This window comes from Herpailurus yagouaroundi, unplaced genomic scaffold (genome assembly GCF_014898765.1).
Source record: "Herpailurus yagouaroundi ecotype Mexico unplaced genomic scaffold, PumYag 164, whole genome shotgun sequence".
NCBI lineage: Eukaryota > Metazoa > Chordata > Mammalia > Carnivora > Felidae > Herpailurus > Herpailurus yagouaroundi.
The window spans coordinates 41,002,357-41,028,894 of NW_024412405.1; the positions used below are offsets into that span (position 1 = coordinate 41,002,357).

A 26,538-nucleotide genomic window follows, 5' to 3' on the forward strand; every position below is an offset into this window, starting at 1 on the left:
CGCATTTATATAATTGCTTTATCTTTCATTTTGAGTATTTCGCCATTTTCTTTCACATGTTGTATTTAAAATTATTCTGCTTTTAGCGTTTGTTATTAATTCACTTCCCTGTTGATTACCCATAGGAACTCCACCCGTCTGGGGATTTTCACCTTATACATCACTCCTGTTACAAAACAACATATAAGAGAGAGAATCTGTTTCACAGTCAGTACTTAACACAGCTGGAACCATTTGAAACCTGCTGGGTTTTGCTTCCAATTATTCCATAGACTAGAAAGCATCTCCGTTGAAGTAGTGACATCCATGGTGTAATCAAACTAGTTAAAATGCCTTGGAGTATATGGATCATATTTCTGGGATTCATCAAATGTAAGCCAGAAGCATAATAACCAATAGTTTTTTTTTCTTTCTTATTTTAAAATACCATATTCACTTATAAATGAGTTTTTAATGTTTGAATATGCAAGTTTATAACATTTGAGTATATGGGTGACATAATAACATAAATGAGACCCAACAAATAAAAATATAACACAATATGATAGTATCTGAAAAAATACCTTTTCTTAATATACCAGAGGTCAAAATCATTGCCTTACGGTAGCTTAGCTGAAATCATCAAGACAAAGTTATTGATTTGGATTTGGAGCAGAATGTAGTGGGGATTTGTTACTAATTCAATTAACTTGATCAACTAAATAAGTAGATATAGCCAAGTTTTAGTTGGCTTCAATGTAACTAGGATTGTAGAAATTAAATTTTTAACTTCTTACTGACCTTTACTACTTTCTCAGTGTGATAAAATTATTTTTGTATTGGCCTTTTAGTTTAGTTCTAATTTTATATATAGACAGTGGCTAAGTAAGAAAAAATGACTTTAGAACAAGAACAATATGAAAACTTATTCCTTGTGCTTGGAAAAATTGAATCAAACAGATATAACATGACACACTAGTGTGATTTCCTTTAGACTACTGCTTGTTTTATACTAAGATGTAATATACTAAGATAGTGAACAGAGCGGGGATATAGTATGAATATTACCTCGAGTATCAAATGTCATGGAGTTGTAAGGATTATAGCATGGCATTATAGATGTTCAGTAAATTTTACTTAATGTCACCATAAGGACAAACATGGAGATAATCAGGTAAAATGAAGGTAAATGGCAAGAATCAGGCTTCAAGGATTTAGATTCATTGCTTTTGTTAAAAAAAAATTTAGTTTTCTCATGACATCAAGCACATATAAATGTATACTAAACATGGCTAAATGTAAGTTAAGATGGCCACCATTATGTGTTGTTCATCTCAGTGATAAACCTTTATTAACTCTTAGAATAGAGAGGTGAGGGGCGCCTGGGTGGCGCAGTCGGTTAAGTGTCCGACTTCAGCCAGGTCATGATCTCGCAGCCCGTGGGTTCGAGCCCCGCATCAGGCTCTGGGCTGATGGCTCAGAGCCTGGAGCCTGTTTCCGATTCTGTGTCTCCCTCTCTCTCTGCCCCTCCCCCGTTCATGCTCTGTCTCTCTCTGTCCCAAAAATAAATAAACATTTAAAAAAAAAAAATTAAAAAAAAAAAAAAAAAAAGAATAGAGAGGTGATTGTACACCCCTGGAAGTATATATGAGTTTCAGTTCAGATAATGACCAAACACTTATTCTATAAAGAAAATTATATTTCTTGTACTGCAATTCTCACATCTCTCCTTATGTAAACAGGGTCCACTTGATTTTCTCATCTAGCAATGTGAAGGATTTTTTCTGCTTGGAACCCCTACTTGGGTATAAGCCTGACAACCAGACAATATCCAGACTTATCACTGGACTATTAAACCATATTATATTTTCCTTAAGGGATACTAAAATGTGTTCCAGAATTAATATCCTATAGTTTTAAATGTATGCTTTTTTAAGAATATTTTTTATCTTAAAAATACATAACTATGATTTTTCTTGCCAAAGACCCCTACTGATATATACAAAAATTAATCTATATTTTTTGTTAATTCTTTTATTCAACAGACATCTATTGTGTAACTTCAGTGGTCCTGAAACAGTGTTTGACAGTGGGAAGTTTTAAGAAAATAAGATATTTTATTTGCCTTAAAAGATTCCAGTGGGTTTTAAACACAATACTTTTTTTCTTGGAATTCCCTTACTTAAAATATGAGTTCTCTCTGTTTTAAATTGATGTCATCATTTCCCTGAAATATATTTTTTAAAGCCTTTTTTTCTTAAACTAGTGCTGGAGACTTGATCTTTCAGTAGGGTAATAAAATTCTAAGATCTATTACTTCAATTATAAGAATGCCACATTTAAATTTATCCTTTGGTTAATTTAGAGGGAAATACACTTTTTCATCCTTAAAATCACACTTCTTCCACAGGCAAAGGTGTTAATAAAATATAGTTGCAAGAAAACTTCATTTCTGTAACTCTGAGATTAGCATATTTGCCATATTAAAAATCACTTTAAAAACATGGCATACATTGATAATGTTGAGTAATAACCTAAGTTGAAGAAGACAGTGTTCTCTACAGATGGAGATCCACTTACACAGGGATCCATTTAGAAAAGGGTATTTTGAATCATGATATTCTGCAAAGCAGTGTTTCAACCTTCACCCTTTGAAAAGACATAAGCATAAGTGGAACAGAGATGTTAAACTCTGGCCAGAATAAATGTTTGGTTTAATTGGTTTTTACCTCCAGATGGTTATGATTTGGGGAAGTCCATTTTCTTTATGAATATTTATCACAATATTTCAAGGAATCGATGCAATAAAATACTAAAAACTAGAGACCTTTATTTTATATATATATATATATATATATACATATATACATATATATACACACATATATATGTATATATATATATATACACACACATATATACATATATATGTGTGTGTATATATATTATTTCTTAAACTGAGAAACATTCATATCCTAAAAATTTGGTTTCCTTTAATCACAGAGGAAAATGTCATAATTGAGCTTTACATTTCAGGCAAGACAGACTATGTTATTTTTAACTGTAATCATTTCTCAAACTAATTTGCATATGGATGATGTTTATATGAGCAGGTCATTTTGAAATTTTAACATAGCATTTAAATGCTATGGTGGTTTTTTGAAAAATAATGCACTTAATGCCTCACCTGCACTTTTTTGTGCAGACATTTTTTAAGATAAATTTTTACTTCCAGCAAATGTACTATTTTAATTGCAGTTAGGCTTCAGTGATAACCATCAAGCTGGTGCCTAACTCCAGAAAGATCTTTCCAACTGTTCTGTGGATACTTAGGCAACTATCTCTAAGTAATTATGATAATGTAAATGAGCTACAAAATTGAAACCTGGTAAAATATGATATAGCTTAGAAATAAAATGTGTAATGGCACTTAAATATACTGATTAAAATATAAGCAATTTGGGGGGAAATAATAAATGTATTGCTATGACCCACCATATAACTAATGTAATCCATTTTCAGTGTGAAAATATGGACAGTTAGGTAAGCTAATTTCAAACCAAGAAACAGGATAGATTAAGCTTAGGATAACAGATACATTTAAACAAAGGTTGGTGTGGAAATCACATGAGTGTTACTCTGTTGGCAGTAAATAATTTCCATACAGAATTAGAAATGTGTCAATCTCATCATTACAGTGATTGTTGACTTGGTGTTTTTACCCAGTTTTAATTTCTTATTATGATTTTTGGAAGTGACTATGCATTGCTTTACCAAAGAAAATGAACCAGTAGGGGTTATTAAAATAAATAGATTTTCCAATTTTCAAAACTTTGGTATTTCTTACTAATTTTTGGCAATAGTCCTATCTATCCAAAACCACTTATACTTGGCTGAAGTTTCACTTAGCATCTTAAGAATTAGATTTTCTCATCTGAAAATTAGATCATTGGATTCAGCCTTTTTTTTTTCATTTTTATTAAAAATTGAACTATGTCTTTAATTAATAACTTAGTCATCCTTTTTGGCAGACTTACTCATACTACCCAACATCTGTCTGGCCTATTTCTTTTTATCATTTGATACATGTTCAAACAGTGCAAATCAATGTTGACATTGACTCATGAAAAACAATTACAAAATAAACCCTGAGGTTCAGTCTCTCCTGACAATGAACAATTTGCAATATCCCCATTGTATGATCTGTTGTCACTCTCTTGCCTTAGTGTTGATAACAGAGCACTGCCTTTATCTTCTTTGTCTCTGCCTGATTAATTTTTCCCTTCTGAACTAGAAAATTAACTTTTTCCTCCTAAATAAAAAAATCACAAAACAGAAGGACTCTAAAATCTGAAGCAGATTATTGGTGTTTATAATTTGATTAGAAAATTATCCACTTGAAATAGTACGTAGCTACCCTATTTTTGTCAGTAATATTGCTCTGATTTTTTTTTTTTTTTTTTTTTTTTGCTGTAGTAAAGCATGAAGATGAATTTAGTACTTTAACTTTTGTGAATATTGGAGACACATAGTTTTGGGATAATGTGTAAATATAATTTTTGAAAAGTCAAACTGGTCATTTGGATTGCTGGTGTTTATTATCAGGATGTGTCTTAGAAAAGCTAATTAATGTTTGTTGTTTTCATTGGCAGCCTGTTCATTCAAAGACAAAATAGTGTTAAACTGAAGAAATAATGTAAATAATCAGAACTGTCAATCTGCTGAAGGAAAATCAAGTTTGGGATTAAAAGGACTGAATTGCAAATTAGCTGAAATAGCCCCCAAATATGCCACCTGAATGTCAAACAGCAAGTGCTATTTGCTTACAGGTACATAAATTGGAGCTATGTTTTGCCACAACAGAGCAGCCTACCATATTCTCTCCAGAACAATGCAGAAACAGGGCCTTTCAGGATGGTTCTGAAACCTGGACAGTAGCCCAGGAGTGCTTATTTTTATATCTACTACCTCAGTGATTTCTGAACCATTTGCTTACATTTATCATGACTTACTGCCCTGTGCTCTGTCAAATTATGAAAACTTCAGGAAAGAGCAATTCTATCAGGATTTTGGTGGAGGTACTACCAAAAACAAACAAACAATTTTACACCGTAGGTGGATGGGTTTAGGAGTTGACAAAGACGGAGGAAGTACAGTTCTAGGAATGCCACATATTGGCCACAAGACACGTTTGTTTTTGTTTTTCGTATTAAGCAACCTTATCCCACTGCTCACATCTTGAATGTGCAGCAAGAGAGATGCCTTTCTTAACCATATGGCTATATGGACCTGATATTTTAAAAATATTCCTTCTGGGCCGCCTGGGTGGCTCAGTCGGTTAAGCGGCCGACTTCGGCTCAGGTCACGATCTCGCGGTCCATGAGTTCGAGCCCCTCGTCGGGCTCTGTGCTGACAGCTCAGAGCCTGGAGCCTGCTTCTGATTCTGTGTCTCCCTCTCTCTCTGCCCCTCCCCCGTTCATGCTCTGTCTCTCTCTGTCCCAAAAATAAATAAACGTTGAAAAAAAAATTTAAAAAATAAATAAATAAAAATAAAATATTCCTTCCATGGATATAAGGTCGTTTGGAAGTTATTTAAAATAAAACCTCCAAACTATTTAATGTTACTAATGCAGGCAACAACAAATTATAAAGAATCTAAAAGTAATATAAAACAAAATAAAAAACTGCATAGATTAGTGTCAAATGAGTACTCTATGATTTTTGCCTAAGAGGCGTCTTAGCTATTTTGAGCAGTAATTGATGGAATGAGATGTAAATAGTCACTGGCAAGGTGAGAAGCTGGACAGGCTAAGTCTTAAAATCCTGTGAGTTTAGGGAGCGTTGTCAGTGTGAGCCAGTCTGTGGACAATACAATGAATCACAGCTATATGATTAATCAGATCAGTCCTCTATTCTAAAGTACAAAGAGAATGATGTGTTGGCATCTGATTTGAATTGAATGCTTGTATATTAATGAATTTGTGTAGACTGTGCCCTCCAATGTTTTGCCTGGAAAAGAAATTCATTAGGAATTTGGACAAAAGCAACATGAGATAACCATAATAGAGCTGGAGTAACCTGTATCGAGGAAAAGCTAACATTAAGAAGAAGAATAAACTCCTTAATCCTAACAGTATGTTATTGAGGTTGAAACTAATTATTGAGTACTTTAACATGACTAGTTATTGCTTTATTACTAAAAAAATATAAACATGCTTTAAGCATATATTAAAGTAACTGGTCAAAATAAACCACAGTAATTTCAGTGAAATAGCAAGCAGTTTCACAGGAGAAATGGGGGGCATTTTGGGCTCTGAAAGAGATCACAATATTCACTTTGGCACCATTATCCCTTTGTTTCTAAAACGTAGTTTACAGTGCTTTGAAACTAGATTTCGAACACCAGACAATGATAATAGCCAACATTTACTTGAGAATTCACTGTGTGCCTGGCATTCTTCTCAACACTTTACATGTATTAACTACTTAAATAGGAACAGTGACCTTGTGAGTCAGGTACTATTATTAATATCTCTTTTATAGCTGAGACGAAGTTAAATGATTTGCTTAAGGTCACAGTTCCTGTAAGTGAAGAGTAGTCCAGGACTTGAACCCTCCCAGTGTTCTACCAGAGGCTTTGCTCGTAGTTGCTAGGCAATACTGACTCTTGATTGCACTTTAAGTTAAAAAGATGAAATTGCGGTGCATCACCAAGAGTCAGTTGTGCCAAAAATAAATTCTTTGTATAAAGGCAAAAAAGGATAAAGTCTACTGTGTTTTGTTTTTAATTCCTTTCACATACGCATTTTGCCATTGAGCACATGGCACGGTGATGCAACTGTACCTGGGGCTTGTGCACTTCTTTCCAGGTTGCAGTGAACCTTCACAGGCAGTAGGTAGGAAGAGCAGGAAGAGCATTTGTATCTTTTAGGCAGTAGGATTCTGAATGCTTTTCACAAACAGTGGATTTTAGCAATGAATTTAAAACATTCTGCTAAGCTCAAAATAGAACAAGAGTTTTTTGATTATCCTCTTTTTAAACTACTCATATCTGATAAGAAGGCATGGAGAAGAGGGGGAGGTCAAACCATAATGATAACAAAAAGATCTTTCTTCTCCCCGTAGACTAGAATGATGCTTTCTGACTTAAACAAAAAATTTTATTCCAGCCCCTGTTTCTGCATGGGTCAGAAATATCAACCACCGTCCACCTCTGCACAAAGGAGCCAGCTAACATCAGCACGGGCCTTCTCCCAACCTATTTCTAATGTACTGAGGGAACACATCCTCGAGTCTATTTAGAAACATGCATATAAGTTATTGTTTATTCAATTTTAACCATTTTCTTGCTTAGGTTTTTCAGATTTATCACCCACAACCCCCAAAATTATCCATTAATTTTATATAGTTTGATAAATATACCATATTTCATTACTGGCTTAATACCTCCTTGCTTACAACTCTAACAATAGATGGTAAACACTTGTCAACCTCCTATTGGACTTTTAAGATCCCTCTGAAGTCTGAGAACTGGGGAGAATGATTTCAGCCCTATAGTCAAATAGAATTTCTTTATCATTGATTCTTATAAAGGATGCATTATGATAAAACTTCTAAGGAAGTTGCAGTTCTGAGGTACATTTGAAGGTTAAAATGAAATACTGAGGTATTAGGCATACACAGCTTCCCTTATTCCATTTGGCAAAGGAAATCGATTCTGGGTGCAACATGCTAAACTTTCTGTCCATTGTGTCCAGTGCATGTGGATCATTGAGTAGCTTTCATGAATGCTATTTTTATTTAGAACATAAATACTGTCACATTCCCAAAGAATACAAAAATTAGCTCTTTGAAAAAGTTTGATATGAGACAAGCAGATTGACTTATCCTTTTAAAACCCTATAGTTTTGAAACTTGCATCACTTACATTATGATTTTGTGGCCTCAGTTATTATTTAAGGTTTAGTATGATTTGGGGGCAGCAGGTTTTTTTGATGACCCTTACTAATAACCTTTAATTGGCAGAAAATTTTCAATTAATTAAAGAGCAGAATTGAACATGTTGACCAAAGATTCCGTGTTGCTAATTAGAAAACAAGAAGCTGGTAAGGGCATACTTTTAGATCAACCATTGGTGTAATAAACTTAAGTTTATCTGCTAATGTGTCAGTGAACTAGACTGGCAAGATTTCTTTAAATTATTAAGGTGAGATATTAGAAAAACATAATTCTCAGATGTGAACTCAAAGGCATACAGGCAGGTTACTTTGAACTCAATAACATGTAAGGATAGAAATCAATTTGTGGTAGGGCTGTGAGGAATGATTTTTGTATGTCTGTTTAAAGAGTCATTTTTAGAGAAGTAATCTTTTTTTTTTAAATTACAGTTTTTTGATGTAACTCATGTTCAATGAGACCAAACATAAAAGCAAACACTTTTAGTCATCTCTATTTATCAGGTTTAGGTAGAAGACTGCCAGACTGTTTTGGTTTTACAATAGGTTACAGTCTTATGATAAAATTCCAAGATGGGGTTTGGAAACTATAATCCTGGCATGTAGACATGAATATAGTGGTTTAACATAATGTGTTGCTTTAGCTTTCTAGAAGACTTAAAATATGGCTGGAGTTCTTCTGTATTTAGAAACTAAACAGACAAGGCCTTGTGAGTAACTAAATTAATTTTGCATTGACATTCTGGGTGTTGGTGATAATTTGTAGTAACATTATGCCTATTGGTTATGATTGTGAATCAGAAACTCCAACCAAATGGACATTACAAGAGCCAAACTTAATAGTCTTACTATCGGAAATTTCTGCCTTAAGGAGAGCAGAGGCTCTCCAGCATGTACTTTGTTTTCTGCCTCCATAATTATGTATTAATATACATCAACTCTTGGAAGTTGAGGAAGGACATGAGAGGAATAATGGAACTGGACAACATTAGTAGTGGAGTAAAAGTTCTGTAGTGGTTTTTCTGCAGGGAGGTAGTAGAAAAGGCACATGGACACCAATTCCTAGCCTTTGCACATTCAGAATTTCAAGAAAACGAATAAAAAGAAAAGTGGAAAACAGTTATGTAACTTAAGCTGATGCGTTTTTGCTCATCAAATAATTTTTCACAAGTATCAAGAATTGATTCAACAAAGAGGCCTGATAGTCTATGTATTGTATGCTTTTGTCCTTTCAATTACAACCACTTTTATCTCTTAAAAATATTCACTGGAAAGGTATGCTTAGCCTGACCGTAATAAGAAAACTAGATACAATGATTGTATGCATCTATATAACCATATACATATTGCTGTATGAATTGTCTGAAGTGAAAAGATTTTTCCATACCTTACCAAAAGTTTTAATAAAAATATTTTAACTATAATCTATTGAAGGCTTCCTTCAGCTCTTTTTTCAGCTACAAACTTATCTATGATAGTGGTAGAATTATGGCAATATACTGTTGACCCTTGAACAACATGGGTTTGAACTGGCTCAGATCCACTTACATGTGGATTTTTTTTTTTACCAGATACAGTACAGTAAACTTCTTTCCTCTTATTTTCTTAACAGTGTCTTTTCTGTAGCCCTTATTGTAATAATATGATATATAATACATAGACAACATATGTGTTAATCAACTGTTTACATTTTCAGTAGGGCTTCCAGGAAACAGTAGGCTATTAAGATTTGGGGGAGTCAAAAGTTGTGCACAGATTTTTGACCGTGTCCCTAACCATCGTGTTCTTCAAGCATTAAATGCCTTCTGCTAAGGCTGTGTGTTTTTTCAAGTTATCTGACAACTTTTCAGTTGTTTTTATTGCAAATCGATTGTGTGTCTTAATAAAATTACTGTTTTGATTTGACAAGCTCTTGAATATATTTTTACATAGATTTCTGATGGGAGTGCTAATCTTTAGATTTTTGAGTGTGACTCTTTGGAGAGGATTAATGGAACTGGACAACATTACAGTAGTAGAGTAAAAGTTCTGTAGTGGTTTTTCTTCAGTGATGTGGTAGAAAAAGCAAATGGACACCAATTCCTAATTTGAGATATCTTCTCAGCAGATATCTCTATTGCATGCATTTGATTTTTTTAAACCACAAAATGTATATGAATACTGTGCATGGATTGACAAAAGTGAACTATAGCAACATGAAAATAACTTATTTGGTACCACTTATAGATCAGGCAATGGACTCTAGCAATTCACAGTATTTTTTTTAAAGCTTTTAAAAATTAAGTCTTATAATGATAATTATTAAAGCCAGAAGGATCAGAAATATGCCGAATATAAGATCATTTATAAAAAATAAGTCCCAAATTTGATAATCATATGACATTTGAGGTGATTATGGGTGAGTTTTTGATATACAGGGTGACATTAAAGTAGAAATATAGTCTATGGACCATAGTAATGGAGTTCCAGATATCGATAAATGAGATGACTGTCTTTAAACTTTCAATAAATTTGTTACCTAATTTAGGGATATTTGGAGCCTATGAGCCCTTATTTATGTTTATTTAACTTCAAAAAATTAAGAAAGAATTAAGGAATTATTTAGTTTCTAGCATTCTGAGAGAGTGGCCAAGAGACTGGAAATGTCTTCTCTTAGTGTGAATGTAGTTAAACAAATCATTGCTATGCTACCGTCCAGCTCTTAAAGTGCAAAGTGTTGAGAAGACATAGCAATTTGCTTAATTAACCCCTGTTCTTTTTACAGGGCAAGAAATAAAATTAATCTTTGGCAATCACATGTTACTTGAATTATATTTAATCTTGTGTTAACCTGAAAACATACCAGCACACTCACACACACAACCCCTAATGCAAATATGGACAGAAGGAATCCCCCCATCATAAACCAGTATATTTCTTTCTAACATACAAACAATGTTAATAGCTCTGATGGAAAAAAATAAGGTGCCATAGTTAGTAAGGCAGAGCTCATGTTTTAGAGGTTTATGGCCTAAAAGTAGATAAATCTGCATTTGTGTGTTTCCTCTACCCGGCTCCCTAATATCAACTGACTTCTTGCAGAAAATGTATATGCTTTTCATTCTGACCAATAAAAGGCAACTTGGTGAGTTATAGAGATTGACTGGGTGCTTGACATGTGGTGCTGCTCCAATAAAACAGTAGGCAATTGGTACTGGGGAGGTTTAGAAGAATTTAACTTGTCTTGCTTGTTTTTAGATATGTTGATATCCTAATATTCTAAAAATATAATAATGCAAGTTTAGTTCACATACAATAGGTTTCCTTATATTGCTTTTGTAGTTCAAGTGTAAAAAAAGAAAAAAACTGATAATGTGCTCCTAGTCATTATATAATTGTGTTCTGATATTACCAGGCAGTTTTTGTAGACATAGATAAGCACATTGTTCATTATGTAAATGCAAAATGCATCTTTTCAATCATTATTGCCTAAGTAATTTTTAGAGAATGACCATTGAGTTGTCCATCTTCCCACTTCACCACTCTAAGGCAGGTGGATATGTTTGATTCCTTTTCCATTCTTTTATTATTAAAAGAACCTTAGGGAAAATAAAACATTTGTTTCCAATTAAAAAAAAACCCTGGTAATTATGTTGTTTTACTTCTGCAAAATAGCCACATTTTTATATACTCCAAATAAATTGTCACGTGTAACTATATGCTACAAATGATGAAATATGGCTGAAAATAATTTCCCTTATTGTACTACAATGTATGAATAATTATAGATGTAAACACTTAAAATGACATTTTCCTATAATACCAATATTCTATAGGTACCATTCACAATACAGTATATTCTGTTGCTACTTTGTGAAATGAGTTCTTGAGATTCATAGTAAGGCACTACACAAAGCATTATTATTAAAGAATTATAGGGAAAATTTTTCCAACTGAAAACTGGTAACTGAAGGTATTATTTAAAAGAAATATATTACAGAGTAGGTAAGTTCAATGTAGCAATATCTTTCTATTTTGGTTTCAAATTAAGTTTCTATATACACAAAAACAATTTGCCTCAAGTATTAGGTAATATATTTTAGAAGACTTAAAATAACCAAAATAATGTTGCAGTGTGTTACATTAGTAATTTATCAATAAAAATTATTACTATTAATAATTGGTAGAATTTTTTTTCCTCCCTGTGCTAGTGATTTCAGTTGATGGGGCTTTAGTAACATGTATAGGGATGCATCTTAATATCTATATTTGCTGAACAGTGTTAAAAACACAAAACTGTCCTCATTAAAATGGACTTTTGTACACTATAATTTGAATTAAGTAATGAATATATAACGTATTTTAAAAAGTTGTATATCAAATGTGTAACATTCCATTTTTGGCTATATTTTGTAAAACATTTTTGGTGTAATCAGTATGACTCTCACATATGTCAAATCAAGTATTTTACTATTTATTTAAACAGATATATACCTAATGTATTTGGAAGCTTATTGCACTCATATAATTGTATATATTGTGACTTCAAAAGTCTGTACTTATCCTTGCTTTAAAAAAGTAGTATGTGCATTTCTTTCCAATTTATTTTAATTAATTATATTAAGGAAAACATACTTTACTAAATGTATCTTAAAATTCACAATAAAGTTTCAGAAATTGTTTTGTACAATGTTGAGATTTTGTGTTGAATTTGTTTGTGAACATTTTTTGAAATTGTTCTCTGGTTTTCTAATAAGGGTTCCCTGAACTTAACCTTATTGATCAAACGATGAGTTACAACATTGGTGTGGTGAATAGTTAGCCCCTGTTTAATCGGGAGGCTGTTCTCCTAAGTGGTGAATTGCTAACACCTGTGGAACCTTGGCTAAAAGACACCAAATGTGCTTCCCCCTCAAATTTCTAGTAACTCATCACGTCCAGTTTGCAGCATTGGGATGTCAAAGAGTTTGGACTTTAACTGAGTGCTCTAGAATGAGGAGAAGCAGTTACATGGAGGTAATGTGGAGAAAATATATGAGATCTGTTAATCAAACTTGTTAATGCTCTAGTGACAGAAGTTAAGTGGAGATTTGAGAGTGAAAGTTTGGCGAGTTACCTTTGACATCCCACTAAAAAGATAAGGCTAGACTCCCAAATACAGTAAATGTAAATGTCCATATTTGGTTTGGGTTAGTTCACTGAGGGATAGACTCACTTATTTTGCTAAGAAAATTCAGGTTTCTTATGTGAGTTCGTCACGGTAGTTCAAATCACCCTTGAAGCCTGCTGGGGCACAACCAGTTGGCCATTTCCACATGAAACACATGTACCCCTACACGCTGGATGGGGATAAATGTGTGTTTCATGTTTAGATTTCCTACAATAAGAAGCGGGGAGTTAAGTTTTCATAACCACTTTCCCAGCTGCATATTGATTATTTTATCCATATACTTGTTAAAGAGAAACAAAAAAAACCATGGATGTCCTTTAAAAGTTCCCGGCACTTTTCATGTGAAAGGATTCCATTTGAAATAGCAGAGATGAAAACTTACTAATCATAAATATGGAATGCATATTATAAGATTGCTGTTGCCCTTGAATTTATATGTTAGCCCAGAGAGATTTAGCCCATCTGCCCTATTTGCTGATTTTGTTTTTGCAGATTTTTCCCCTTAAAAAGAGTAAATTGGTCAAATCCAATCATCAAATGTTGTTGAATGAAAATATTTTTGCCTGCGCTGACATTCTGATGCTACACATAAAACAGAACACTTTTTTACCTTCCATTCATATGACGAAAAATATTTTGAATACTGACGTAGTTAGATGTGAGGACAAATAGGAGCTGGGCAAGTGGCTTGTTGGTATCTTAAATATTAAACAGCCAGGGATAACAGGGTGCTTTTTCTATTGGAGAAGTGGAGCGATCCCAAATATGCATTCTCCCCGTTGGATTAGTTCTGTTTTTTGCTTTTGTTTTTTGTTTTTGTTTTTTGAGAGACAGAAAGAGAGAGAGCATGTGCATGAGAGCAGATAAGGAACAGATAGAGGGAGAGAGAGAGAATCCCAAACAGGCTCTCCACTGTCAGCACAGAGCCCTATGCAGCTCAAACTCATGAACCGTGAGATCATGACCTGGGCTGAAACATATTAAACACAAGAATATAGCACATTATCCAAACCACTTTCACCACTTAATTGCACCTGAAACATGCATTCTGACATTAACCTGGATGGTTAAATAAAAAATATTAGTCATATTTTATTAGATGCAAGTGATTTTTAAACAAGAATCAGTAGTGGAAAAGGATGAATATTATGCCTGACACCACTATGTTCTGATAGACAACACCAGCTAATGTAGTCTATATTTTTAAGTATTTGATGACTAGAAATAAAGTGCTTAATCTTAGAGATGTATATGGGTATATGTTCATATATTTTTATATAGATAATTTGTGTATATATATATATATGAATATATGTATATTTAGGTAGATTGAGAATGATTGGGACATTAATTCTTTTATATTGTAAAACCTAATTATTGTTATTTATTAAATGTAATGAGCTACCTATCTACTATACAATCAAATTTTAATACATATTTTAATGCCAGCAATTGCTTTTGATATTCTTTTGATATTCTTTGAAATAACATATCAGCTTTCAGTTTTAAATTTTTGAATAGAAACTTTGAAATTATTATTAATATTTTTATTAGCCTAAGCATCATAGGCTGAGGTCATTATTTTTATATAGTTGCTTTTGATATTTAAATATATTTCCTCTAGTAAAGCTTTAGTAAAGCACCTACTGAATCTTTGAAAGTGTACAAGTAACCATTTACTCGTACGAATATATTAAAAAATTCAGAATTCTCCAGTGTAAATAAATTGTTCTTTTAACTTTCTTTTTTTGGTTGCTTTAAAATATATGTCAGAAGAAAAAGGGTGATTTTATAGTTTATCGACTAAATATCTACTGATCGCCTTTATTATGGCGTGTATTTTTGCCAAGCGTCTTCTTTATGCATAATTTGATGTGTTTTGCATGCTGTACTTACAGCCTTCATTTCTAAGGTGGCTAGGTTTTTTGGGGGGGGTGGGTGGGTGAAGGGGATAAAGCAGAGTTTTGTATGCCAAATGGGATTTAATAATATGCTGCAAATTCAAAAGAATCCTGGCAGAATTCCTGGTTTATAGTAGGAACTCAAATACTTCATGGCAAAATGAATTACGGAAGACACCTGATGACAGAGTTGTTGTTTTTATTAATGCATATTAGCAATGATAATTTACATATATGTTTTCAAATAAAATTTCAGTTAATCTTGTTAGATAGCAAGATGTATGCTAAGGTGACTTTATTTTCATTACTTTTTCCTCACTATACTTGGAAGATAGAAAAAGGTATGTTTCCTGTACAATGGGGAAAATAACTATTTTTTGTTTTGTTATACACAGTGCATACTTGATATTTAAAATAAATATTTTTTTTTACAGTCCAGAAAAGTCTTCATCCACCTATTTGCCAGTTTGAGTATAAGTCTATATTTAATAAAATGGTATTCTACTTTTAAAGTATTGAAAGCAAATCCTGGTAAACTTTGGTTTTGATAAGCATGTGTTATTTTCTTTGCATCGTTACTTCATGTCTTACATATAAGAGTAAGAATGCTGAAATTAATCCATTTATGAATAGTAACTATTAATTGGCACAGTGAAGGGACTATTCCTAAATATATGGATTAAATGCATGCATGTTATTTTGTGCCTTTTAGCAATTACTTATTTTAGTCATTTCGGAAATGTACAATAGCCTCAAGCATATAAATGGTTATTAATATAACAAATATATTTGTTACTTTAAGTATTTCATTTTATAACCAGTAGTGCTTAAATGTTTTGTGTTCTGACTCCTTTGATTATCATTTAAAAGCTGTAGGCTCACTCTCCAGAAAAAATCATATACCCACATATATTTTTTTTAATTGCAAATCATTCAAAGTTTCCACAGATCCTGTGAAGCCCATCTATGAAATCTGCCAGGGACCTATGGCCCTGGGTAATAAACCACATACATATAAATTATTGGGCTCTCTATGCAACTCCTACTAAATATCCTTTGAAAATAGTTAAAGTATTTCAAATAAAAGAAATTTGATATTCTTAGCACAGTTTTTTAGAAAATGAACTTTTTGGGGGATAATTTCTCTTATGATAATGGAGAGAACCTAGAAATATTTGTCCTTCCTTATCTTGTACATATAATAGGAAAAATAAGATAGCACATTAAAAACATACATTTTGCCATAGGAATGAATACTTTGATCACATTAATAAAATGTTCTTCATCACATATATAATTGATGCTGTGAGCAGACATGCAAATAAGCAGCTAGACAGCCAGCCGAATGAAATAGGCAGCTTTAAATTTAAACTCTCTTTGATGTATGCAGTCCTCACTATTTGTTAAATTTGATTTCTTTTTTATATTTTGTCCATTATCCTTTAGCTGCTATAAGGTGCACAGACAGTCCCCATGGAGTGACATAACACAGGTGTAATTTCCTGTTCACCCTCACATTTCCAACCTAGATTTTGCCTGACATTTTCTTTCTTCTTACAAAGAAAATAATAACAACAATGTTTTTCTTTATTGCCCCTAGCCACATACATTTATAAAGTAATTTCACATCAAATAGTGTGTTTGGACCCCACAAAAAGTGTACGAATTTGGTTCCTATCCTCGTTTCTGAGAAAATTAAAGCTCAGTGTCTGAGCCTTTTTCAAGGCCACACAGCTCCTGTGTGACTCAGCTAGGATTTTTTTTTTTTTTAATCTTCCAACATTCATTCCAGGAGTCAGGATTGATTTGAAAAAGAGACAAAAGTATGTTAATGACAATGATATGAAACATTGTATAAGCATACGTCAAAAATGTATTTGCCAAGAATTCATCTTTGAAAATATGTTCAAAACTTTAAGGTGTTTATTATAATATTTTAATAGTATTTGTCATATATATATGCAGAGATACTTTTCACTGTACATTTTCACTATCTATATTTTTCTCTAATTCCTGATCAGAGACATTTCAAAGTAGGTGAACTAGTTGTCTGTCTTTCTGTCTGTGTGTCTATTTCTCTGTCCCTTGTCCTTCCTCCCTCTCTCCCTCCCTTTCTTCCTTCTTTTCAAGTGTGTGAGTCTTCTGCCAGAATTGAAAGATAAATGTAGTTTCTCTCATCTTTCAGGGGTAAGATGTCCTGAATGGGAATTCTAACCAACACAAACTTACTTCCATGTCCTGAGTATGATTCTTTACCAGTCCGTTTCTTGAGGATGAATTTCTGTCTTTATTCCCCTCCAGTTACGATTCCTCTTCAGCTTGGGTGAACTGATATTCTTACCAGAACTGCTATATGTAGTAATTATTATGCATTAAATACATTCCACACATTCTTTTATTCATGGATTTTTTTAACCCACAAAACAGCCCTATGAAGTAAATGTTACTCTTGGGGCGCCTGGGTGGCGCAGTTGGTTAAGCGTCCGACTTCAGCCAGGTCACGATCTCGCGGTCCGTGAGTTCGAGCCCCGCGTCGGGCTCTGGGCTGGTGACTCGGAGCCTGGAGCCTGTTTCAGATTCTGTGTCTCCCTCTCTCTCTGCCCCTCCCCCGTTCATGCTCTGTCTCTCTCTGTCCCAAAAATAAATAAGAAACGTTGAAAAAAAAAATGTTACTCTTATCCTCATTTCACTGATGAGGAAACTTAAGCATCAAAGACACTAAGTAATGTATCCAAAAAGTTTGTTTCAACTTCATAACAAATTATTACAAGATTACGTAGTAAATCACTTCAACTTTTCCTTTAAAAGTTAGCAATCCCTTTATTTTTTATGACTTTATTGAAGCACATTTTACATATCATATTGTTCACCATTTATAGTGAACAATTGCACAACTTTTAGTGAATTTAGCAAGTTGTGCACACTATAACTCACTTTTAGAACATCTTTATCAGTTCAATGAGATCCCTGTGTCTATTTACTGTTGATCTCTTCCCACCAACCTTCAGCCCCCAAACCTTGGCCCTAGGCAATCACTAATTTACTACCTATCTTTATAGATTTAGTACTGTGAAAATATAGTAACATCTTCCTACATTCCCATGACCATGAATCATCCCCCAACCCCACAGCTTATCGAATTGGCCTCAATCCTTGTTATTAATTTACTGGGTGGGGCTGTACTTACTGCATTTTTATAAGCATTTTTTTGGCAGCGATTTGGATGTGGCTCTGATGACCTCCTGTTAGGAGATTCACACACAGAATTCACCTTCATTTAAACTGGCAACTCTTCCTTGACCTGTATCACACCATTGTAATTACTACTGGCTCTTGGTAGATATTCCCTCCTTTATATCAGTCGTGTCTCTTCATTATGTTTTGGAGACATGTTAGTTTTTTTACTCTATTTCTACGTGTATTCTAACGGCAGAGGGGTTCTGATAGTGCGCTTTTGTCAGAAAAGTTACAGAACCATAAAAAACTATCAGTTCTCCCTCAGGAAGTTACATGAGCAGAAACAAACTACCAACAATTTCCTTGCAATTATTTACAGAGGTCATTAGAACAAAAAACTTCAAGTTTAAAGGATAATCAATCTAATAAAATAATAAATAGGAATATTAATATATTGGAGAAACAATGATAATATACATTACAAAACAGCAAACTATCCAATTATATCTGTTTTTATCTTAAGATATCATTCCTGGGTTTTGGTAGTAAAGTTAATTCCTCAATTGTAATTTTTGAGCCAATATTTCAATGATTTTATTCTCTGGGCAAATAGTAGGCAGGTGGTAATATGAGGAGATGACCAGACACAGTCCGTAACAGGCCAATAGTTCGCTGAAGATGCATCATCCCTATGAAGAGTGAAGTACATAAAAATAATGGAGAGGAAAGTGAAGTTACAAAGCTTATTTTCATCTTCCGTGGTCAATATTGAATTTTTTGTCTTTGTCCCCTGTTTTCATTTGGAGCCAGTGAGTTTGCAAGTGTCTCAATGTTTGTGAAACAGAGAAATATTAAATGTATCAACATTTGTATCATGCTTATATGAGTGCAATAATCAATAAATTAATATGATTTGAAAGGGCTTATAATAGTACATGGGACATGGTGAACATCATAAAGTTATAAATAATAATGCTAAACAAAACAAAGTTTTCCTCTCAGTTTAACAACTTTTGTTTTTGTTTTAACAGTATTCTGTCCAGTTTTTTAAAAAAGATTCATCTTGACTTGTATGAAAGAAAAAAATCAAAATAATCTAAATGTATAAAATTTGGAAGTCACATTGTTTTTTATTCCTGTATGTGTATGTGTAGCTTAAATATCACTGACACTGTTAATAATAGCCCTGTTTGTAGAATCAGATCTGATGTAACAGAAATATTTAAAACTAACTTCACTTCTATAGAAATATGGACAGAACTAGTAAAAGGATGTTGCCATGGGGATTATAAGAGACTTTCAAATTTGAAAAATTAAAAGAGCTTTTTTTTTGAAACTCCTATAAACATAACTGTAGGCTTTTTTGTTTCATCATTACTTGTAATTAGAGTTTTTTCTTTTCTCACTTATAAGGAAGTGAGATAATAATATATATCCAAGGTGACCTACAGTAATACAGATTTGCATGAGAGGTTCCTTATTTTTACGACTGATTTCTTTTGAAAACACTCATGTTTTGGACTTTAACAGATAAGTAATATAGTTGGGATTCAGATTCTCTTCTTAAGTCCATTCAACATCGGATCAGATTTGAGATATTGTGCTTTTATGCATTTACTTATATCAGATGTAATGAAACTTAAATAGAGAAAAAATAGATAAATGACTACACAAAAGGAATTGTGTGAATGGAAGGGATAAAGTTATCAGGGAAGTGTGACAGAGGCTTTCTTTTTTTCTTTTTCTGTGTGTGTGTGTGTGTGTGTGTGTGTGTGTGTGTGTTCAACATCCTGTGGCACACAGCATGATTCCTTATATATAACTGACCAAGAACTAAAGCTTCAAGGAAAAGGAAGATCTGATGACAGTAACCATTCTGGTGTGGGATTAATTTATCAGATATCTTTATTCCACCAGGCTGAAGAATTTATCGTAGGCATAGCTTGAATCTGGCATGACACTGGATGTATGTTTGATTATAACTAAATGAGAATTTCATTGGGTGTATGTGGGCACAGTAGTAATTTATTGTGCTATAATTAGGTTTCACGTGCAAATTTTCAGTTTATCTTCCCTAGTTTTTACAAAATTAAATTGAGTGTAAATGGACTGAGAAAGGAGCAATAGGAGGAAGAAACCCACAACAGAACTGGGGAGAAAAAAAAAGAATTGGGTAGAAAAGATCGTTCCTACTAAACAGTTTTCCCTTCTGGCTACTTGATGAAAGATACTAGAATTTTGCATACACACTTCTTATAACACATGGAAGTCATATATGCTTCTGGCAATAAATAGTTCAATGACCAAAGTGTTTAAATTGAATGGTTGCAAATGTTGCAGCTTTGTACACAAAAGTAAGGAAAGGACTATCCCTCACATAGGATATCTATATTATTTTAAATGACATCTCCCAGGGAATCTGCTTTACTCACAATTAATTCTACTTTTCTGAGTTTAGCCACCAATGCTTATTCAGCTGTCCTTCCATTTTGTGAGAAAGTCCAGGACCCCTCTGACACATTTCTAACTCCACCGCTCTAGCTTTGAATTTATTGTCATTAAGTCACACTGGGTATGTGTGGAACCCAAGGATCCTAAAAGCGTTTTATAAAAGCACTTATAAATCTATGGATTTTATATAATAAGATTAAACAATATATATGCAGCCAAAAGGTTCTGCAACCAACAGGTTCTGTAATTATGAGTGGGATGATCAGGAAAACTTTACAGAAGAGATTGAAACTTAAGAAAGTGTCTCAAAGTTTAGGTTGGCAATCACATATTTGTTTGGTTTTTAGTCTTTTCATATCACTTTAATATTTATTCTCTCCATTACGCACAACAAATGGGTTTGGAAAGTCAGATATTTTTTTTTCCCCACGTCTTACCATTGGTAAAATTAAGATTGAATGATGGACTGCATAGTGGAAGAAAAATATATATTATATTCTTAATAGATAATAAGAACTATATTAATTTCTTTTAAGTCTTCCAACAGTACTTCTAATTATAATTTGGTTTGCCCCAATTTTTACAAGTTAGGAATCCAAGAAGTGACTTTGGGTCACATGGAAACAGTTCAATTCTAGTAAGAAGGCTTTGTTTCTGATTTGATTCAATTTTCTTTCTTTCATAAAGTTTCTTGAAGGACAATTAGTAGAGGAAAAAATAAAAAGGAGAATGCTCTGGGAGATGCCTGAGGCAGGGCCAGTAGAGGAGAGATAATAGCGTGCAGAAGTATATTAACAGTCTAGGTGGGGGTGCTGCTGGTTTGACCAGGCAGAGCCTTGTGTAGACAAGTGGTTAGAGGTGTGCCTGAAGTAGCATCTGGGGTTAAATTACAGGGAGCAACAATAATTCGCCAGGTGTTTCCATTGTTTCCAGTGTTTTCAACCTGAAGGGTGGGGAAATGTTCCTAACATGTAAATTATAGTTGTTTTCTTTTACAATATTGGAAACAGTTCTGGCCAGCAGAACAATCCAAGATTGTGAGCAGGAGAGGACATGAACAAAGTGGTAGATTGTGGAGATGAACTCTTCAAAGTCATTCAAATACTTATCAAGTATTTATTGAGAACCTGCTATGTGCTAGAATCTGAGACAATAAAATAAGCAAGACATTCTCCCTGTTGTCAAGGAATTTCCATTTTTCAAGGCACATATATTTTCCGAGGAATTTACATTCTAGTCAGAGAAATAATAGTGGTTATATAATGTATGTACTAGGTATATTTAGGTATATATTTGTTTTGCTTCTGGAATTAGGACTTAGCAATAAAGATTAAAACCTCGAAGAGTGAATTATTTTCCAAAAAAAAGGAGTATTTTCATAACATCCACCAAGTATTAGTGGTTATTAAAACATCAAAAATATATTTCATTGCTTTGAGAGACTCAGTCTTAAGAGATCATACGTGAGTAGAATAGAGGTCAAGGCCTTGAGAACTTCTTGTACAATCATTTCGCAGTATTTTTCAGTAGGATAGAAAATAGAAATTACCAGTGTGACATTGTTACCCCCATTTTCTACTTGTCTATAAGAAGGTCAAATGAAAAATTAGCTTTCATTTGACATTTTTATTTTTATTTATTTTACTTTTTTCATTTAACATTTTTAAATATTACCAAGAAGAATCAAGAACTTAAGGGACATGGAACACTAAAAAAGCAATGTGTATTCTAAGAGAAAAATTAAGTTTTCTGCTATGTTTAAAATATATCATTCAAAATTACAGAAATTTTCAAATTATAAATAGTAAGGCTAATCATATTTAAAAATTTTTGTTGAGGGGTGCCTGGGTGGCTCAGTCAGTTAAGCATCCGACTTCGGCTCAGGTCATGTTCTCTTGGTCTGTGGGTTCAAGCACCACATTGGGCTCTGTGCTAACAGCTCGGAGCCTGGAGCCTGCTTCGGGTTCTGTGTCTCCCTCTCTGCCCCTACCCCACTGTTGCTCTGTCTCTCTCTTTCTCTCAAGAATAAAACATTAAAAAAAAATTTTAAATTGTTGACAAATCTATATTATTTAATGCATTTGAGCACTTCTCCTATCTATAATTGCTAATTTTGCATGGACAGCTTTTTACTTGATTCTGACCACCCAGTGTGCTGGATTCAGCATTTTCAAAGTAGAAATCCAAAGTTCCATCATGGAAACTACATTATTCAATTTGCTAGTTCATCTTTCTCCAAAGGATACATTAATTACTCAATTTCCTCTAGATAGTGAATTAATTACGGACACAACAAAATAAAACGTTTCTTCCTAATTTAAGGTATTAAAGTCTTACTGACCTTAACATGAAGAAATCTGGGAGTTTCAAATTTGGGAAAAGTAAAAATTAGTTCTACTACCATTCATCATTAACTCATTAACTTAACAAACATTGATATTTGTTCACAAGTAGTGTCTTACTTTCTGCTGTCTTACTTTCTGTCTTACTTTCTGCTTATCTAATGTTTGCTGTATTAAAAATACCAGGCTTAGCACCATCATGCAGTAAAGCAGAGGACTGGATGTCAAAGGGCCTGGTGAGAGGAATTATGTAATATCTGTATACCTCAAGGTCTTTATCTACTGTACAATCAGAAATTTTGAGTAGAATTTCCAAGATTCTTTGGAAATTAAGATTCAGTGAGGAACTCTCCAAAACATTTTGAAGAGTGTAGGCCTTACAAAGCAATACTGACAAATAAGCTTTTAATTGATAAAGGTAAATATCAACAATGGCATAAATGTTTGACGTGCCTTTGTGGCAGTATTTAAAGTTGTATTAGTTGTGATCATTTTATTTTAGGAGTATTTGTTTCAGTGGATTAGTTTATATACACTAATTGCATTTATAGAGATAAGTTAAAATATCATGCTTTTCTTTTGAAGCTAAGTTACTTTTTCCTTGAAGTATTAGCTTAGTAACCTCTAAGAGAAGTTCCTTATCTCCACCTGGAACATTTCCCCCCCAAGATTCTCATGTGGCTTTCTCTCTCACTTGATTCACATCTCTGTTCAATACTCCTCCAGTGCTGTTATTATTATCTTTGGTAATATTGCACATTTATTTTTTATCTGTATGTATTTTTGTGACTGAGAAATAAGCTTTATGAGCCTTTTTCATAGCAAAGCTGTATCCCTATTGCTTAGATTTCCTTTGCTAGGCAGTAAAGTAGACCCTGGCTATAGGTGACAATTTAGTTAAAAGTGACAACATAAGAAAAGTTATTTCCTTAGTCACAGTAGTCACGTATCTGCTCTCAATAGTCAGATGTGGCTAGTGGCTACTATATTGGACAGTGCAGACATATTTCCATCATCCCACGAAGTACTGTGGTCAGCACCACAGTGACTGACATACAAAAGTTACAAAATAAATGAGTGGTCAAAATGCAAATCTGAAAATCTAATGTTTTGAGTTAAAACCTATCATTTCCGCTTTCTTTAGATGGAATTATTCCCAGGCCATGAAAGATATTATAAAAATGAAAAGGTGAAGCCTGTCTCCCAGAACCTTGTTTACCTGAAGAGTCAAAGATTTCCAAGGCAAATCACTAGTTTTTTCTTCTTTTGAAGTGTAATTCCAAGTATTTCATTTAAAGAAAAGATATATTTCTTTATAGATAAATAACTTACTGAGATTAGCAGAAAATTAATTTGTTAGGAAAATAGAATTAGTATTACCGGACATGATCACATGAGGAATTATACCTCCCTTGTGAATTATAACAGCATTATCCCCAAATAAGTAAAAAATAAAAATACCCAAACCTTTATCTTTAAAAACTACATTTTTTTTCACATTAGTAGGTTTAATAAAAATTTAGACATTAAGATAGGAATGGGAGGGTGAGTATTTATGACAGCAAATAATCTCTTTTATAATAATACTAGTATAGGGTTGCTATGTAACAAAGTAATGACTAAAGCCAGTAAATTATTATCAACAAAACTGTTATCACTAAAATAGTTATCTCACATAGATGCATAGAAATTGGTGGGGTAAGAATAATGCAGATTTTTTCCATTTCTGTTTAAAATTCAACTTTATTAGTAAATTATAACATATAAACTGGTTTGTTTTAATACTGAAAATTTCTTATAAAATATTTATGGTTAGATTTTACTCTTGAAATGGACTTGCTCATCTGAAGAACATGGGCTTTGACACTGCTGTATTGTGGATACAGCTGCATTTTCTCTTAACCTGTATCAATAAAATAAAAATAGATGTGATTTCTAAATTTTATTACCATTTATAGGCATAGACATGTGACAACATTTATGATTATACCTATTTATATATGAGATCATATAAAATCTATAATGTAGCTTCAGAATATGTTTTGATCAGTTGTCCATTATATAAACAGAATTTATAGATATACCACTTAAAGGTGTTATAAGGTCTTCTGCTGGAAATAGAAACTATATCTAAGAAAACCCATTATCTAATCTTCACAGTTTATAGCAGACCATACTGTGTAAATCAAATCCATCTGTGGACACTTTGGTGCACATTTCTATACGCTGCCTTTCCTCTATCCCCAGAGATTCAACAAGACTCAGGGAAAGACAGTTATGATTGTTTTCAGTTACTGAAGAAAGCGGCTTTTATATTTACGGGGAGGATCATAGAGGCATCGTGCAACCTGGAGAGCTCCCTTGGCTCCAGGTTGTAAGTCGTTGGGGTGTGTTTGTTCTTTTGTTTGTCATTCAGGGCTGCATGGAACAGCATGACCATCATGTTCAGCTTTGATGCCTGTGGGAGAGATAGGTTAGATATAAAACACAGTACAGAGGAAAACAGATGCTTGCTGCATTTGTATTGAAAAGTTTAGAGGAAAACGTTAAAAGCATTTGGGTTCACCTAAGTTGAAACAAACAAACAAACAAACAAACAAATGAACAAACGAAAATACTTATAAATTGCTGGTCAAATTATCAGTCGTTCCTCTCTTTTAATTATAGCATAGGCCATAAAAAATGGCCTTAGTATTTCAGTTTTTGCTTTGCAATACCATTTTATGTGCAGGCTTATCAGCCCAAGAATTTACCATGTCCGAATTTGATGTTTTTATTCATTTTGGGGTTATACTGAACCCATATGGTAAGAAATAAACATTACTATATCTAACTATTGTTATGCATTAATTAAAGTTATTCTCCATTTGATCTTTGATCAGATCTTTGCCTTTCCCTTTCCTCTCTTCTTCCTAATCTCTTCTCTTTGTGGTAAATTATTACAACTTAACTAATTCTATTTAAGGTCTTGCTACTAAAAATGCAGTCCACCCATGAACCCGAAACATCTGCATCACCTTAGAGCTTGTTTGAAATGCAGAATCCCCATTCCTACTGAGCCAGAGTCTGCATTTCAGCAGGATTTCCAAGTGATCTGAATGAATATTAAAGTTTCCAAAGTAATATTTTAGTGTATACATTATATTACAGTGGATATTTCCCAATCCTGTGTAAATTTTTGACGCCTGAAATGAAATTATACTTATCTATTATATAAAACCATCAAGACATGAATTTTTAACTTCACTGTTCCTCAACATACTCAAAGGTTCAGTCCACATAAATTATTTTAACATTATACTTATCCATCAGGATCCATATTGTTGGGTATATGCTCTTAGGATTCAAGCGTGTGAAGTATAATTCATTCCAACAACAGATCATTTCATGTTTATTGGTACCTTATGTGTTTATACACCAGAACAAGTTTTAGCTTTTGAAAACTCTTAAGTGCTTATTAAAAATATTTCCAACTAGTTGAAGAGTATCAGTGGTAGAGTGTCCCCATGATACTAAGGAGTTTTTTTCAGAAGGCCTGAGATCTATGGTCTCAGTGTCAGGTCTTTGAAAGCCTTAATAGTTGG

At 33.2% G+C, this 26,538-nt stretch overlaps 1 protein-coding gene and 1 long non-coding RNA gene across 12 annotated transcripts in view; one reads left to right on the forward strand and one right to left on the reverse strand.

Annotated features, from left to right (window-relative positions):
• The window catches only part of PCDH9 (protocadherin 9), a 927,283-nt gene that overhangs the window by 16,543 nt on the left and 884,202 nt on the right, over positions 1 to 26,538 (forward strand). Inside the window, exons 3-4 of one of the 11 annotated variants that reach the window (XR_005794028.1) lie at positions 126 to 1,350; positions 1,601 to 2,644. The exons of the other annotated variants lie outside the window; for them this stretch is intronic. The gene's annotated coding sequence lies outside the window, so the exon portion shown is untranslated. Of the gene's footprint in view, positions 1 to 125; positions 1,351 to 1,600; positions 2,645 to 26,538 lie in introns of those variants that run through there. 11 annotated transcript variants of the gene reach the window in all.
• LOC121037867 (uncharacterized) overlaps positions 25,225 to 26,538 on the reverse strand; it is a 132,517-nt gene continuing 131,203 nt past the window's right edge. The window contains exon 3 of the long non-coding RNA XR_005794029.1: positions 25,225 to 25,412. This is a non-coding gene — a long non-coding RNA (uncharacterized LOC121037867). The remainder of the gene's footprint in view (positions 25,413 to 26,538) is intronic.